This window comes from Syngnathus scovelli, unplaced genomic scaffold (genome assembly GCF_024217435.2).
Source record: "Syngnathus scovelli strain Florida unplaced genomic scaffold, RoL_Ssco_1.2 HiC_scaffold_298, whole genome shotgun sequence".
Classification (NCBI taxonomy): domain Eukaryota; kingdom Metazoa; phylum Chordata; class Actinopteri; order Syngnathiformes; family Syngnathidae; genus Syngnathus; species Syngnathus scovelli.
Window position 1 is genome coordinate 1 of NW_026061389.1, and position 16375 is coordinate 16375.

General features: G+C 36.5%; 2 long non-coding RNA genes across 4 annotated transcripts; both read left to right on the plus strand.

Moving 5' to 3' along the window:
• The first annotated feature begins 35 nt into the window (after nt 1-35).
• On the plus strand, nt 36-4313 carry LOC137839983 (uncharacterized). The gene is made up of 4 exons (XR_011086374.1): nt 36-75; nt 1753-2191; nt 2267-2680; nt 4054-4313. It is a non-coding gene; the product is annotated as an uncharacterized lncRNA (long non-coding RNA).
• A 722-nt stretch (nt 4314-5035) lies between these two features.
• Nucleotides 5036-16177, plus strand: LOC137839984 (uncharacterized). Of its 3 annotated transcripts, none has more exons than XR_011086377.1 (4): nt 5036-5801; nt 5933-6046; nt 6569-6600; nt 15891-16177. It is a non-coding gene; the product is annotated as an uncharacterized lncRNA (long non-coding RNA). The 3 variants fall into 3 exon arrangements; XR_011086376.1 differs by lacking the exon at nt 15891-16177 and adding an exon at nt 9847-10010 and having other exon boundaries at nt 5037-5801; XR_011086375.1 differs by lacking the exon at nt 15891-16177 and adding an exon at nt 8190-8370 and having other exon boundaries at nt 5040-5801.
• The last annotated feature ends 198 nt before the right edge of the window (nt 16178-16375 follow it).

The window sequence follows — 16375 nt, forward strand, 5'->3', positions numbered from 1 at the left end:
AGTTGAAGTTTCCCACTACCCTCAAACATGTTGGGGCGCACGGTTCCCGCCAGAGCTTCCCAGACATCGAAAGAGGTAAGTCGCTCTTTATCAATGTCACCCCGATCCGAAATTAGATTTTCCCAAAACATTTATAAACACTTTGTAGTCTATTGTTGTACTGTACACCATTGTGTTACTGTGTAAATTAGTATTTGCTACTTTAAACTGGGTGAAAATTAAGTCACATCCTCACTTTTTAGCGTGTACAGACAGGCCTTTTCAAATGTTCCTAAAAAGCCTGTACACGCGAATTTTAGTAAGACGTCTTCAGGTTCGTTTCTTACAAGGTATAATAACAATTGTACCGATTTGGTTGAAGAAGAGCTGGAATTCTAGCACGATGGAAAAAAGAAGCAAAATAAACCTCGCGCACGACGGCAAGTGTAAAACTATTACATGAGTCCTATGACCTTAAACATGTATATTATTATATCTATTATAAGAGTCCTATGACCTCAAAAAATGTATCCATTAGTAAGCATCTCTCGAACAATATATTTCTTCATATGGTTTAGTTTTTAAGACAGACAGAGAATGTACATCTTGGTGCATTTTGTGTGTCTTGACTAATTATCATTTAGTAGTGCGTACTCTAAAACGAAATGAGCAAATAATCCGAGTCACATTGTATAAACTTATTTGTACAATTATAAATGGGCAATATTGTTTTATCCGTGTAACATTGTGATGCCGCCTTAACAAGGCTGGACACCTCTTTTGATCCGTACCGCATGAGGGAAAAAAATCCTGGGAACGAATGAGCGGCCAGAAAAAAAAAAGGTGGCGCTGTCAATCATGCGAGTTGCGCGGCTAGATAAAAGAGTCAACTCTCAGCACCGTTTCTGGCAGTAGTATGCAAATGTTTATTTCACTATAACAAATAGAAAATAATCAGTCTAATTAATTTCTCAAAATGAGGCTTTTAATGATGATTATTAATACTTTTACACTGATGTTTTTCAGTGAAATTGAATGCGATCAGATGTAAAATAAGCAATGTCTCCGTGCAAATTGTACATGAGAAAATGAAGGCAGTCATGTTAAATTGGTTTAAAATTGATGTTGGATTTATCAGTTTTGTACACAAATGTTATTTTGTGAGGAATTATAGTTTTAAATTGTAAGATTTACAGGTTGTGTAATGTGTTTTACAATTCGCTGTATTTTTTCTCGTAAAAGCGTTTTATTTTCTTAGAGTGCACATATAAATGTATAATCACACATTTTAGAGTGCTAATTTATTAGAATATTTGCTTACCGTGGGAACAAATGCACAGGCGCCAACATGATATGAGCTTCCTAAATTATGTAGGGAATGAAATTGTAGATCAAAGGAGTCAACTCTTAACAACTTCCAAAATACACAAAACTGGAAGTAATTCATTGGAAAATAATAAATAAATAAATAAATAAATAAATAAATAAACAGACAGACAGACAGACAGACAGATAGATAGATAGATAGATAGATAGATAGATAGATAGATAGATAGATAGATAGATAGATAGATAGATAGATAGATAAAAACAACAAAAAACAATTCTACAATAGCCATGGGTATACACATTTACCATAGTCCTTCCAAAGGGGTAGGGCTGCTATTTTATGAAATCAATTTCTGTCATCATGTAGACTAATTAAACCATATATAAGTGCTGTAGTAATTATGTCTCTGTTGATCAGTTATTTTTTTTATTAATTTTTTTCAGAATGGAAAACCTATGGACCCTACACCAGTTGCCAGCGGCGCTCACGGCCAAAGTAGTGGCGTTAAAAACGATTACAAAATACTCTCAATGGCTCTTAAAAGAGGATGGGACAGTGGAGGCTGGGACCTCCCACTACAACACAGTGGTCGCCCTCTGTGACGGCCACCGTGTGTGTAAATTCATTTTGTTTCCGAATTTAGCCTCCGACGTCTCTGTCGGAGGTACATTCCGTTTTATAAATTTTGGCCGGGGAAGAGAGGAAGGGGTCCTCCTCTCCCGGCACAACACCTCCATCTATGTGGCTGGGAGGATGGAGGTGACGGCCCATTTGGAGGAGAAGGGGACAGCTCTCTTGTACCCTTCAAGTATCGCCAAAGAATTGAAGGACATTTACCACGAGGAGGGTGTCCTCTTTACAACAGATGGCATTGTCTCTGCTGTAAGATCAATCTCTCTCTTTTTGTTCCCTCTCCTTCATGAAGTATTGAGGTTTAATCTGTCTTTCTTTTTTTAGATCCGCCCCATCAGGATGGTGTTTGCACGTGGGATGCCGATCCCATTGGGCATTTTTTTTTTTAAAAAAGTAAACTGATTGTTCTCTCTCTCTCACACACTACGTATATGTGCGTGTGTATGTGTACATGTGTGTGTGTGTCTAAATATTGATATATATCACACTCTCATTTCACCTGAGTAAGGTCCCTTAGGGCATCATGTTGCCTTCGTAATTGTAGCCTAGATCTACATTTCAACAGCTAGTACTAATTTGACATCTTCATTATAGGATCACAGGGAAATAAAAGTGCTCAGGTGGCGAGAGAGCAACTTTTTTCAAGTAAAAGTTGGACAGCGGCTATCTATGACGCACATGAAGACAGCTTGTTCTGGTGGTGTGGAGCTCCACTCCACAGAAAATACTGTGATAAAGGTACCTAAAGCATGCAGTTTTTTTCCTGTGTATAGACAAACTGTTATTTACTTGACAAAAAATGCTATCAGTGGCTCATCATCATCAAGGCTGAAGTCAGATTCATGCTTTAGGAGTTTTCTCTAAATCTGGATCACCAATTTTATAAGATTTTGTCTCAGATACAGCCCTACAGACATATAATTTCACTTGCTTCCTTGACTGTATAAAATCATTGTGGTTGTGGTTATGGTCATGAAATTAATCAAATTGTTTTAGGTTTTAAGTTTTTTTATCTGTCTGTCTGCCTGCCTGCCTATCTATCTATCTATCTATCTATCTATCTATCTATCTATCTATCTATCTATCTATCTATCTATCTATCTATCTATCTATCTATCTATCTATCTATCTATCTATCTATCTATCTATCTATCTATCTATCTATCTATCTATCTATCTATCTATCTATCTATCTATCTATCTATCTATCTATCTATCTATCTAAGCAACCTACCCACCTACCTACCTACCTACCTACCTACCTACCTACCTACCTACCTACCTACCTACCTACCTACCTACCTACCTACCTACCTACCTACCTACCTATCTATCTATCTATCTATCTATCTATCTATCTATCTATCTATCTATCTATCTATCTATCTATCTATCTATCTATCTAAGCAACCTACCCACCTACCTACCCATCTACCTACCTACCTACCTACCTACCTACCTACCTATCTATCTATCTATCTATCTATCTATCTATCTATCTATCTATCTATCTATCTATCTATCTATCTATCTATCTATCTATCTATCTATCTATCTATCTAAGCAACCTACCCACCTACCTACCCATCTACCTACCTACCTATCTATCTATCTATCTATCTATCTATCTATCTATCTATCTATCTATCTATCTATCTATCTATCTATCTATCTATCTATCTATCTATCTATCTATCTATCTATCTATCTATCTATCTATCTATCTATCTATCTATCTATCTATCTATCTATCTAAGCAACCTACCCACCTACCTACCCATCTACCTACCCATCTATCTATCTATCTATCTATCTATCTATCTATCTATCTATCTATCTATCTATCTATCTATCTATCTATCTATCTATCTATCTATCTATCTATCTATCTATCTATCTATCTATCTATCTAAGCAACCTACCCACCTACCTACCTACCTACCTACCTACCTACCTACCTACCTACCTACCTACCTACCTACCTACCTACCTACCTACCTACCTACCTACATACATTCCCAACCCCATCCATCCGTCCGTCCATCCATCCATCATGTTTTCTTGTGGTGTTTTAAACACATAATAAATTGTCATTAAATGTCTTTGCGCAGGAACTGGAAGACGAGGCGTTTCACGTGATGGCCTTTAAAATAAAAGGCGAACACGTGGAGCTTGTCGACGCCAACAATGCTACCAAAGATGTTCCTTTGAATAAGTGGAACCAAAGATTCCCCGATGGCCCTAATTTTCCCCCAGAGGGGTTTTTGTGGTAATTTTGTTTTATTTTTTTTGTTTTATTGTTTGTATTTCTTGTTACTTGTTTGTTGTTCTGTTTAAAATGTTCTATGATTAAAGTTATATGCACAAAATAGTCATTGTTTATTTTCTTTATTTTTATTAAATTGAATTAATTTAATCTAAATTATAAGTAAATAATTATGTCACCACTTAGTTATATTTAGTTGTCTGTGTATAAATTGTGTGTTGTGTCATTATAATAAATGTATTAGTTGTATCAATGCAATAGATACTTTAATTCCCCCCCATATTTTTCCTACTGTTTTTTTTTAAATTATGATGAATTATTATTGACAATTCCTACACCAAAATTCAAGTTATTTAGACATATTTAGTTTTCCTTTCATACGTAGGTTGGCTTGACAACCACATAAGCTACAACAAAACCAGAAAAAAAGTAAGTAGGTCTTTACTAAACTTTGCTAAATGTGCAATATGTTGGGTGATAAGCAGTATCTTCCCTATCTGTTGATTCTGTCGCTCAGCACCTGGTGGATGTTGAAAATCCTTACCAGCAAAGTCATCCGTGTATTTAAGCGACCCAGTTTATTATATTTCTATTGCAAATAAGAGCCCTATCTTGATTTAGTCATTCAACACTGACATCTAGTGGCTGTATGAAATAATTACAAGCAACGTCTTCCGTGGATTTAGGTGACCCGTTTTATTAAATTACCGTATTTATTCTAATTATCACCCATTATTGTCCGATCTACAAGGGGCACTGAAATGGGCGATAATATGTATATTTTCCTTATGTAGTGTCTCACTGGTGTTCTTAACACTAGAACAGCGGCTGTTCTGATCTACCTCGAACAGCGGGATGCGTCCATTGACGCGCCATCGATGCGACACGTTACCGTCGCACATCACGTGTTGCCCACGTCATATTATCGCGATCGTCTTGTTCGAGCGCATGCCTCGATACGGTAATTGTGTGAGGATATTGTATGTATAATTGTATCATAATTTACGGAGAAAAACAATTTAAAAGGGACACACAACGTGCTGTCAAATCAGTTATATTGAAACTTGCGCAATTACGTCGGCATGCGGTCACGGAGGAAAACGTAAGTTTTGGAAGGAATTTTTAGCAGCATGGGCGATAATTAGAGGTACCAATGTTTTTTATTTATCCCATCGCTAACACACACTGGGCGATTATTAGAATATGGGCGATAATTAGAATAATTACGGTATTGCAAATAGATTCACAATCTGTTGATTGTGTCGCTCAGCACTGACACCTCGTGGATGTTGGATATCATTACCGGCGACGTCATCCGCCGATTTAGGCGACCCAGTTTATTTATTTGTTTATAGCAAATACAGTCGCTAAAGTATTGTTTTAATGTATAGTTAATGGTATTAATGTATCGTATATGGTTCTCATGTATAGTATATAGTATTTTACCTATGTCTTATTTTAGGATATTTGCAACTTCTGCTGTCTTTAGTTTATTATCTCATTGGTTGAAGTGCAGTGGCACCGCAAAGTAGATTGCAGAAGTTAACTCAGCAGCATGGACGCGTTCCAGGCAGTTACTGCGACCGCAAGGGGGTAAGTATTACTTAAAAAAAAAAAAAAGCACACAAGTTTCAATCTTGCCGAGAGGACGGTGAAGCAGAAAATAGATGTGTCAAAAAGTGTGAGGAAAATATGCACTGTCTGCCGACGCACATTTTCCATAGTCCATGTGGAACTGACTCACGTTAAGGAACATGCAACACGGTGGACGCGAACGAAAAAACGCAAGACTAAGCAAGGGGGAACCTGGACAGATCCATCAGGCAACTACAAAGATGGTATGTAAATACTTTTTTTAAAACCCTCTGATCAAGGTGAATATGAGAATGTATGTGAATGAGAATGGATGTCTGCACCGTATGGAAAAAGCTATAATACATTTTGGGTGTAATAAACGACCAGGTAAACAGATAGATAATACATAAAAACTATTCGTTTGCATACATTGATAAATAAAAGATCAACATTATGTGGCACTTGCCTCCCCAGAATTTTTGGTTTATAGGAAGGTTTTTTTCTATTGAGAGGAAGAAACCTGTGCGTCCAAGTGGAATATGTATTTTTGCCAGTAGAGGACGCTGAAAATAAATATGTTGCACGGCGGATGAGCCGGCTTCATCATTTCTGTCTGTTACAATTGCACACACAGCCTTACATTTGTAACAAGTTTTAAGAGATGTACATATTTTTTCGTTGTACATGCAATGTAATTCTGTCAACTTTTAAAGAAACTCAATGTTATTTTACTTTTAATGTGGATAGAGGATTTATTTTTGGTGTTGTTTTCGATTTTGCTGCAGATTATCCAGACATCCCCAACGTTGAAGCAGCAGTATCCTTTCACTGGGCTTTGTGGACAGGAATGTCTTTTTCGACATGTTCCAAACTTAAACTGTTCATCTTATGTCTAATAACTGTGGCTCAGCACTGACACCTGGTGGATGTTATGTTGTCATGCAGATGTTATGTTATGCCGAATAAGGACAGATTCAGATTTGATTCTTACTAGTTATCTTGTTGACTGTTTCTAATTGTTGACTAATATTTCTTGCGCATCTACTGTTTTTACTCGCCTACTGGTTTTCTTGCTTACTGTTTTTTCTAAAATGTACATATTCACCTGCAGTTTCCATTTTTTTAACCTATTTGTATTGTTCCAACTTCAACAGGTTCAGCTCAATCCCACTTCATGAATTTCAATTTTGAAATTCACCACAAATTCTCCAAAATTTCGTTTTACACTTCTACATTTCTCAAATAATTCAACTCATTTCAACATCATTCGGCATCATTCCCCAAGAAGTGATTCAACCAAATTCTCCAAAATTCCGTATTACACTTCTATTTTCCACATTTCTCAAGAAATTCAACTCATTTCAACATCATTCGGTATCATTCCCCAAGAAGTGATTCAAAGTATTCGCCTTCACACGCAATTTCTCCAGAAATTGCATTTTCTAGTTATTATTATATTTTATTCTCCACACTTTTTTGTCCCGCTTCTTCTTCCACATAATTCATCCGATTCACTCCGTTCCACTTTTGACGTATTCCAAATATTCACGAGATGAGCGCTTCCATTTTTCTCGTTCCGAAAATTTTCCGATTTCGCAAAATCCGCGAATTTACGACAAATTTTTCCCCATTCATTCTCAATGGCAGATTCGACATTTCACTTTTACGTCATTCCCCTTTTAAATTCACCTCATTCAGCACATTCAAACCACATTCGGAATGATTCTCGACATTCCCAAAATTCCCAAATTCAAAAATTTCACGTTTTCACGTTAAAAATTCCGACAAAATTTCACGAAATTTCGTTTTTCACCTCTAATTTCTACATTTTTCGACCGATTCAACCCGTTCCAACTTCCAACTGTTCATCTTTTGCCTACCTATTCCACAACTTCCCACTTACAAAAAAATTCCAAATTTTCAAATTTGAAATTCAACCAAATTCTTCGTAATTTCGTTTTTCTACTCTAATTTCTACATTTTTCAACCGATTCAACCCATTCCAACTTTCAACTGTTCATCTTTTGCCTGCCTATTCCACAACTTCTCACCTATCAAAAATTCCAAAATTTCAAATTTGAAATTCAACCAAATTCTCCAAAATTTCGTTTTTCTACTCTAACTTCTACGTTTTTCAACCGATTCAACCCATTCCAACTTTCAACTGTTCATCTTTTGCCTACCTATTCCACACCTTCCCACTTACCAAAATTTCCAAATTTTCAATTTTGAAATTCAACCAAATTCTACAAAATTTGGTTTTTCTACTCTAATTTCTACATTTTTCAACCGATTCAACCCATTCCAACTTTATTCACTTTGGTCACCTCATCCTTACCATATTCACCGCCTTCACCCCCACTTCCACTATGCTTACAAAATTCAACCCTTGACCCCCACTTCCAGTGTGGCGGCCATCTTGGATTGACCCTGAAGTGCTCCCAATGAACCTAGAATGAACCGGAAGTGGCCCAAATCAAACCGGAAGTGACCTCAGGTAAACAGGAAGTGACCTCAGGTAAACCGGAAGTGACCCCAAATCAAACCGGAAGTGACCTTTTTAAACCGGAAGTGACCTTTTTAAACCGGAAGTGACCCCAAATAAACCGGAAGTGACCTCAGCTGGACCGGAAGTGCCTCTAATCAGACCGGAAGTGACCCAAATAGACCGGAAGTGACCTAAATCAACCCGGAAGTGAACTTATTTCAACATTAACTGCCATAAATAGCTACATTAGGCGCTAACTTTTGCATTTTTTGTCCGATTGAACCCGTTTCAACATTTTAACCCCAAAAGTGAACCTCCTGAAGCTGTTTTTTTACGTTTTGTTCCAAATTTCAAAATATTTTGGCGCAATTGCTTTTTCTTTTAATTCCCATTCATTCTCTATGGGGATTCAACATTTGCTCTCACTTCTACATTTTTTAACCGATTCAACCCGTTCCAACATTCAACTGTTCATCCTTTGCCTGCCTATTCCACAACTTTCCACTTACCAAAAATTCCAAAAATCAAATTTGAAATTCAACCATATTCTCAAAAATTTAGTATTACACTTCTATTTTCCACATTTCTCAAGAAATTCAACTCATTTCAACATCATTCGCCATCATTCCCCAAGAAGTGATTCAAAGTCTTCGCCTTCACACGCAATTTCTCCAGAAATTGCATTTTCTAGTTGTGTGAAGGCGATGGCCTTCACACATATGTTATTCTACACCATTCTCTATTATTATTATTATTGTGTGAAGGCGATGGCCTTCACACATATGTTATTCTACACCATTCTCTATTATTATTGTGTGAAGGCGATGGCCTTCACACATATGTTATTCTACACCATTCTCTATTATTATTAGTGTGAAGGTGAAGACCTTCACACTATTGTTATTGCTGTCCTTTATTATTATTATTATTATTATTCTACTTATTCCGCTCACTTTTTTGACGCTTAACTCCTTCCACATACTTCAACCGATTCACTCCGTTCCACTTTTCACTTATTCCAAATATTCATGACACGGCTGCTTACATTTTTTTTGTTCGAAAAATTTTCCGTTTTCACAAAATTCACGATTTTGTGGCATTTTTTTCCCCATTCATTCTTAATGGCAGATTCAACATTTCACATTTTTGTTGTTCCAGTTTGAAATTCACTTATTTCAACACATTCAAATCACATTGGGGACATTCCCAAACTTGCCAAATTCAAAAATTTCACGTTTTCACTTTTAAAATTTGCACAAAATTTTGCAAAATTTCACAAAATTTAGTTTTTCACTTCTAGTTTCTACATTTTTCCACCGATTCAACTCGTTCCAACTTTCAACTGTTCATCTTTTGCCTACCTATTCCACACCTTCCCACTTAGCAAAATTTCCAAATTTTCAATTTTGAAATTCACACCAAATTTTCCCAAAATTTAGTTTTTCCCTTCTAATTTCTACATTTTTCAACCGATTCAACCCATTCCAACTTTATTCACTTTGTTCACCTTATGCTTACCATATTCACCCCCTTCACCCCCACTTCCACAATTCAACCCTTGACCCCCACTTCCAGAGTGGCGGCCATCTTGGATTGACCCTGAAGTGCCCCAATGAACCCGGAATGAACTGGAAGTGCCCCAAATCAAACCGGAATTGACCCCAAATGAACCGGAAGTGACCTCAGGTAAACCGGAAGTGACCCCAAATCAAACCGGAAGTGACCCCAAATCAAACCGGAAGTGACCTTTTTAAACCGGAAGTTACTCCAAATAAACCGGAAGTGACCTCAGCTAGACCGGAAGTGCCTCTAATCAAACCGGAAGTGACCCAAATAGACCGGAAGTGACCCAAATCAAACCGGAAGTGACCATATTTCAACATTAAGTGCCCAAAATACCTACATTTGCGCTAACTTTTGCAAATTTTGACCGATTAAACCCGTTTCTACATTTTAACCCCAAAAGTGAACCTCCTGAAGCCGTTTTTTTTCCTTTTGTTCCAAATTTCAAAAGATTTTGGCGCAATTTTTTTTTCTTTTAATTCCCATTCATTCTTTATTAGGATTCAAGATTTGCTCTAACTTCTACATTTTTTAACCGATTCAACTCGTTCCAACTTTCAACTGTTCAATTTTGGTTTTCTACTCTAATTTCTACTTTTTTCAACTTATTCAACCCATTCAACTTATTCAACCCATTCCACCTTTCAACTGTTCATCATTTTCCTACCTATTCCACAACTTCCCACTTACCCAAAATTCCAAATTTTCAGTTTTGAAATTCACACCCAATTTTCCCAAATTTCCTTTTCCCTTGTAATTTCTACATTTTTCAACCGATTCAACTCTTTTCAACATCATTCTGCAGCATTCCCCAAGTATTTATTCAACCTCTTCACCTTCACACGCAATTTCTTCAGGAATTGCAAATTCTAGTTATTATTATTATTGTGTGAAGGCGATGGCCTTCACACATATGTTATTCTACACCATTCTCTATTATTATTGTGTGAAGGCGATGGCCTTCACACATATGTTATTCTACACCATTCTCTATTATTGTGTGAAGGCGATGGCCTTCACACATATGTTATTCTACACCATTCTCTATTATTATTATTAGTGTGAAGGTGAAGACCTTCACACTATTGTTATTGCTGTCCTTTATTATTATTATTCTACTTATTCCGCTCACTTTTTTGACGCTTAACTCCTTCCACATACTTCAACCCATTCACTCCGTTCCACTTTTCACTTATTCCAAATATTCATGACACGGCTGCTTACATTTTTTTTGTTCGAAAAATTTTCCGTTTTCACAAAATTCACGATTTTGTGGCATTTTTTTCCCCATTCATTCTTAATGGCAGATTCAACATTTCACATTTTTGTTGTTCCAGTTTGAAATTCACTTATTTCAACACATTCAAATCACATTGGGGACATTCCCAAACTTGCCAAATTCAAAAATTTCACGTTTTCACTTTTAAAATTTGCACAAAATTTTGCAAAATTTCACAAAATTTAGTTTTTCACTTCTAGTTTCTACATTTTTCCACCGATTCAACTCGTTCCAACTTTCAACTGTTCATCTTTTGCCTACCTATTCCACACCTTCCCACTTAGCAAAATTTCCAAATTTTCAATTTTGAAATTCACACCAAATTTTCCCAAAATTTAGTTTTTCCCTTCTAATTTCTACATTTTTCAACCGATTCAACCCATTCCAACTTTATTCACTTTGTTCACCTTATGCTTACCATATTCACCCCCTTCACCCCCACTTCCACAATTCAACCCTTGACCCCCACTTCCAGAGTGGCGGCCATCTTGGATTGACCCTGAAGTGCCCCAATGAACCCGGAATGAACTGGAAGTGCCCCAAATCAAACCGGAATTGACCCCAAATGAACCGGAAGTGACCTCAGGTAAACCGGAAGTGAACCCAAATCAAACCGGAAGTGACCCCAAATCAAACCGGAAGTGACCTTTTTAAACCGGAAGTGACCCCCAAATAAACCGGAAGTGACCTCAGCTAGACCGGAAGTGCCTCTAATCAAACCGGAAGTGACCTAAATAGACCGGAAGTGCCTCTAATCAAACCGGAAGTGACCTAAATAGACCGGAAGTGACCCAAATCAAACCGGAAGTGACCCCAAATGAACCGGAAAAGACCTCAGGTAAACCGGAAGTGACCCCAAATCAAACCGGAAGTGACCTTTTTCAACCGGAAGTGACCTTTTTCAACCGGAAGTGACCCCAAATAAACCGGAAGTGACCTCAGCTGGACCGGAAGTGCCTCTAATCAAACCGGAAGTGACCCAAATCAAACCGGAAATGACCATATTTCAACATTAAGTGCCCTAAATACCTACATTTGCGCTAACTTTTGCAAATTTTGCCCGATTAAACCCATTTCAACATTTTAACCCCAAAAGTGAACCTCCTGAAGCCGTTTCTTTCCTTTTGTTCCAAATTTCAGAAACTTTTGGTGCAATTTTTTTTCTTTTAATTCCCATTCATTCTCTATTAGGATTCAAGATTTGCTCTAACTTCTACATTTTTTAACCGATTCAACTCGTTCCAACTTTCAACTGTTCCTCTTTTGCCTTCCTATTCCACAACTTCCCACTTACCAAAAATTCTCTACAATTTTGTTTTTCTACTCTAATTTCTACATTTTCAACTTATTCAACCCATTCCACCTTTCAACTGTTCATCATTTTCCTACCTATTCCACAACTTTCCACTTACCCAAAATTCCAAATTTTCAATTTTGAAATTCACACCCAATTTTCCCAAATTTCCTTTTTCCCTTGTAATTTCTACATTTTTCAACCGATTCAACTCTTTTCAACATCATTCTGCAACATTCCCCAAGTATTTGTGTGAAGGCGATGGCCTTCACACATATGTTATTCTACACCATTCTCTATTATTGTGTGAAGGCGATGGCCTTCACACATATGTTATTCTACACCATTCTCTATTATTATTATTATTATTATTATTATATTTTATTCTCCACACTTTTTTGTCCCGCTTCTTCTTCCACATAATTCATCCGATTCACTCCGTTCCACTTTTGACGTGTTCCAAATATTCACGAGATGAGCGCTTCCATTTTTCTCGTTCCGAAAATTTTCCGATTTCGCAAAATTCGCGAACTTACGACAAATTTTTCCCCATTCATTCTTAATGGCAGATTCGACATTTCACATTTACATCATTCCACTTTTTTCTACATTGTTCAACCGATTCAACTCATTCCAACTTTCAACTGTTCATCTTTTGCCTACCTATTCCACAACTTCCCACTTACCAAAAATTCCAAATTTGAAATTCAACCAAATTCTCCAAAATTTCGTTTTTCCACTCTAACTTTTACGTTTTTCAACCGATTCAACCCATTCCAACTTTCAACTGTTCATCTTTTTCTAACTATTCCACAACTTCCAACTTATGAAAAATTCCAAATTTTCAAATTTGGAATTCAACCAAATTCTCAAAAATTTTGTTTTTCTACTCTAATTTCTACATTTTTCAACCGATTCAACTCATTCCAACTTTCAAATGTTCATGTTTTGCCTACCTATTCCACAACTTCCCACTTACCAAAAATTCCATATTTGAAATTCAACCAAATTCTCCAACATTTTGTTTTTCTACTCTAATTTCTACATTTTTTAACCGATTCAACTCATTCCAACTTTCAACTGTTCATGTTTTGCCTACCTATTCCACAACTTCCCGTTTACCAAAAATTCCAAATTTGAAATTCAACCAAATTCTCCAAAATTTCGTTTTTCTAATCTAATTTCTACATTGTTCAACCGATTCAACCCATTCCAACTTTCAACTCTTCATCTTTTGCCTACCTATTCCACAACTTCCCACTTACCAAAAATTCCATATTTGAAATTCAACCAAATTCGCCAACATTTTGTTTTTCTACTCTAATTTCTACATTGTTCAACCGATTCAACCCATTCCAACTTTCAACTCTTCAACTTTTGCCTACCTATTCCACAACTTCCGACTTACCAAAAATTCCAAATTTGGAATTCAACCAAATTCTCTAAAATTTTGTTTTTCTACTCTAATTTCTACATTTTTTAACCGATTAAACTCATTCCAACTTTCAACTGTTCATGTTTTGCCTACCTATTCCACAACTTCCCGTTTACCAAAAATTCCAAATTTGAAATTCAACCAAATTCTCCAAAATTTCGTTTTTCTAATCTAATTTCTACATTGTTCAACCGATTCAACCCATTCCAACTTTCAACTGTTCATCTTTTGCCTACCTATTCCACAACTTCCCACTTACCAAAAATTCCATATTTGAAATTCAACCAAATTCTCCAACATTTTGTTTTTCTACTCTAATTTCTACATTGTTCAACCGATTCAACCCATTCCAACTTTCAACTCTTCATCTTTGGCCTACCTATTCCACAACTTCCGACTTACCAAAAATTCCAAATTTGAAATTCAACCAAAATCTCCAAAATTTTGTTTTTCTACTGTAATTTCTACATTGTTCAACCGATTCAACCCATTCCAACTTTCAACTCTTCATCTTTTGCCTACCTATTCCACAATTTCCCACTTCCCAAAAATTAAAAATTTGAAATTCAACCAAATTCTCAAACATTTTGTTTTTCTACTCTAATCTTTACATTGTGCAACCGATTCAATCCATTCCAACTTTCAACTTTTCATCTTTTGCTTACCTATTTCACAACTTCCCACTTACCAAAAATTCCAAATTTGAAATTCAACCAAATTCTGCAAAATTTCGTTTTTCGACTCTAATTTGTACATTTTTCAACCGATTCAACCCATTCCAACTTTCAACTCTTCATCTTTTGCCTACGTATTACACAACTTCCCACTTACCAAAAATCCCAAATTTGAAATTCAACCAAATTCTCCAAAATTTCGTTTTTCTACTCTCATTTCTACATTTCTCTACCGATTCAACCCATTCCAACTTTCAACTCTTCATCTTTTGCTTACCTATTCCACAACTTCCCCTTACAAAAAATTCCAAATTTTGAAATTCAACCAAATTCTCCAAAAATGTGTTTTGCTACTCTAATTTTCACATTGTTCAACCGATTCAACTCATTCCAACTTTCAACTCTTCATCTTTTTCCTACCTATTCCCCAAATTTCCACTTGCCATAAATTCCACATTTTAAGATTTTAAACTCAAACAAATTCTCCAAAATTCTGAAATTCCACCAAATTCTCCAAAATTCCGTTTTTCACCTCTATTTTCTACATTTCTCAAGTAATTCAACTCGTTTCAGCATAATTCGCCAGCATTCGCCAAGAAGTGATTCAAAGTCTTCGCCTTCACACGCAATTTCTCCAGAAATTGCATTTTCTAGTTGTGTGAAGGCGATGGCCTTCACACATATGTTATTCTACACCATTCTCTATTATTATTATTATTATTATTATATTTTATTCTCCACACTTTTTTGTCCCGCTTCTTCTTCCACATAATTCATCCGATTCACTCCGTTCCACTTTTGACGTATTCCAAATATTCACGAGATGAGCGCTTCCATTTTTCTCGTTCCGAAAATTTTCCGATTTCGCAAAATTCGCGAATTTACGACAAATTTTTCCCCATTCATTCTCAATGGCAGATTCGACATTTCACTTTTACGTCATTCCCCTTTTAAATTCACCTCATTCAGCACATTCAAACCACATTCGGAATGATTCTCGACATTCCCAAAATTCCCAAATTCAAAAATTTCACGTTTTCACGTTAAAAATTTCGACAAAATTTCACAAAATTCCGTTTTTCACCTCTAATTTCTACATTTTTTGACCGATTCAACCCATTCCAACTTTCAACTGTTCATCTTTTTCCTACCTATTCCACACCTTCCCACTTACCAAAATTTCCAAATTTTCAATTTTGAAATTCACACCAAATTCTACAAAATTTCGTTTTTCCACTCTAATTTCGACATTTTTCAACCGATTCAACCCATTCCAACTCTATTCAGTTTGGTGACCTCATCCTTACCATATTCACCCCTTCACCCCCACTTCCACTATGCTTTCACAATTCAACCCTTGACCCCCACTTCCAGTGTGGCGGCCATCTTGGATTGACCCTGAAGTGCTCCCAATGAACCTAGAATGAACCGGAAGTGCCCCAAATCGAACCGGAAGTGACCTTAGGTAAACAGGAAGTGACCTCAGGTAAACCGGAAGTGACCCCAAATCAAACCGGAAGTGACCTTTTTAAACCGGAAGTGACCTTTTTAAACCGGAAGTGACCCCAAATAAACCGGAAGTGACCTCAGCTAGACCGGAAGTGCCTCTAATCAGACCGGAAGTGACCCAAATAGACCGGAAGTGACCCAAATCAACCCGGAAGTGACCTTATTTCAACATTAACTGCCATAAATAGCTACATTAGGTGCTAACTTTTGCATTTTTTGTCCGATTGAACCCGTTTCAACATTTTAACCCCAAAAGTGAACCTCCTGAAGCTGTTTTTTTACGTTTTGTTCCAAATTTCAAAATATTTTGGCGCAATTGCTTTTTCTTTTAATTCCAATTCATTCTCTAT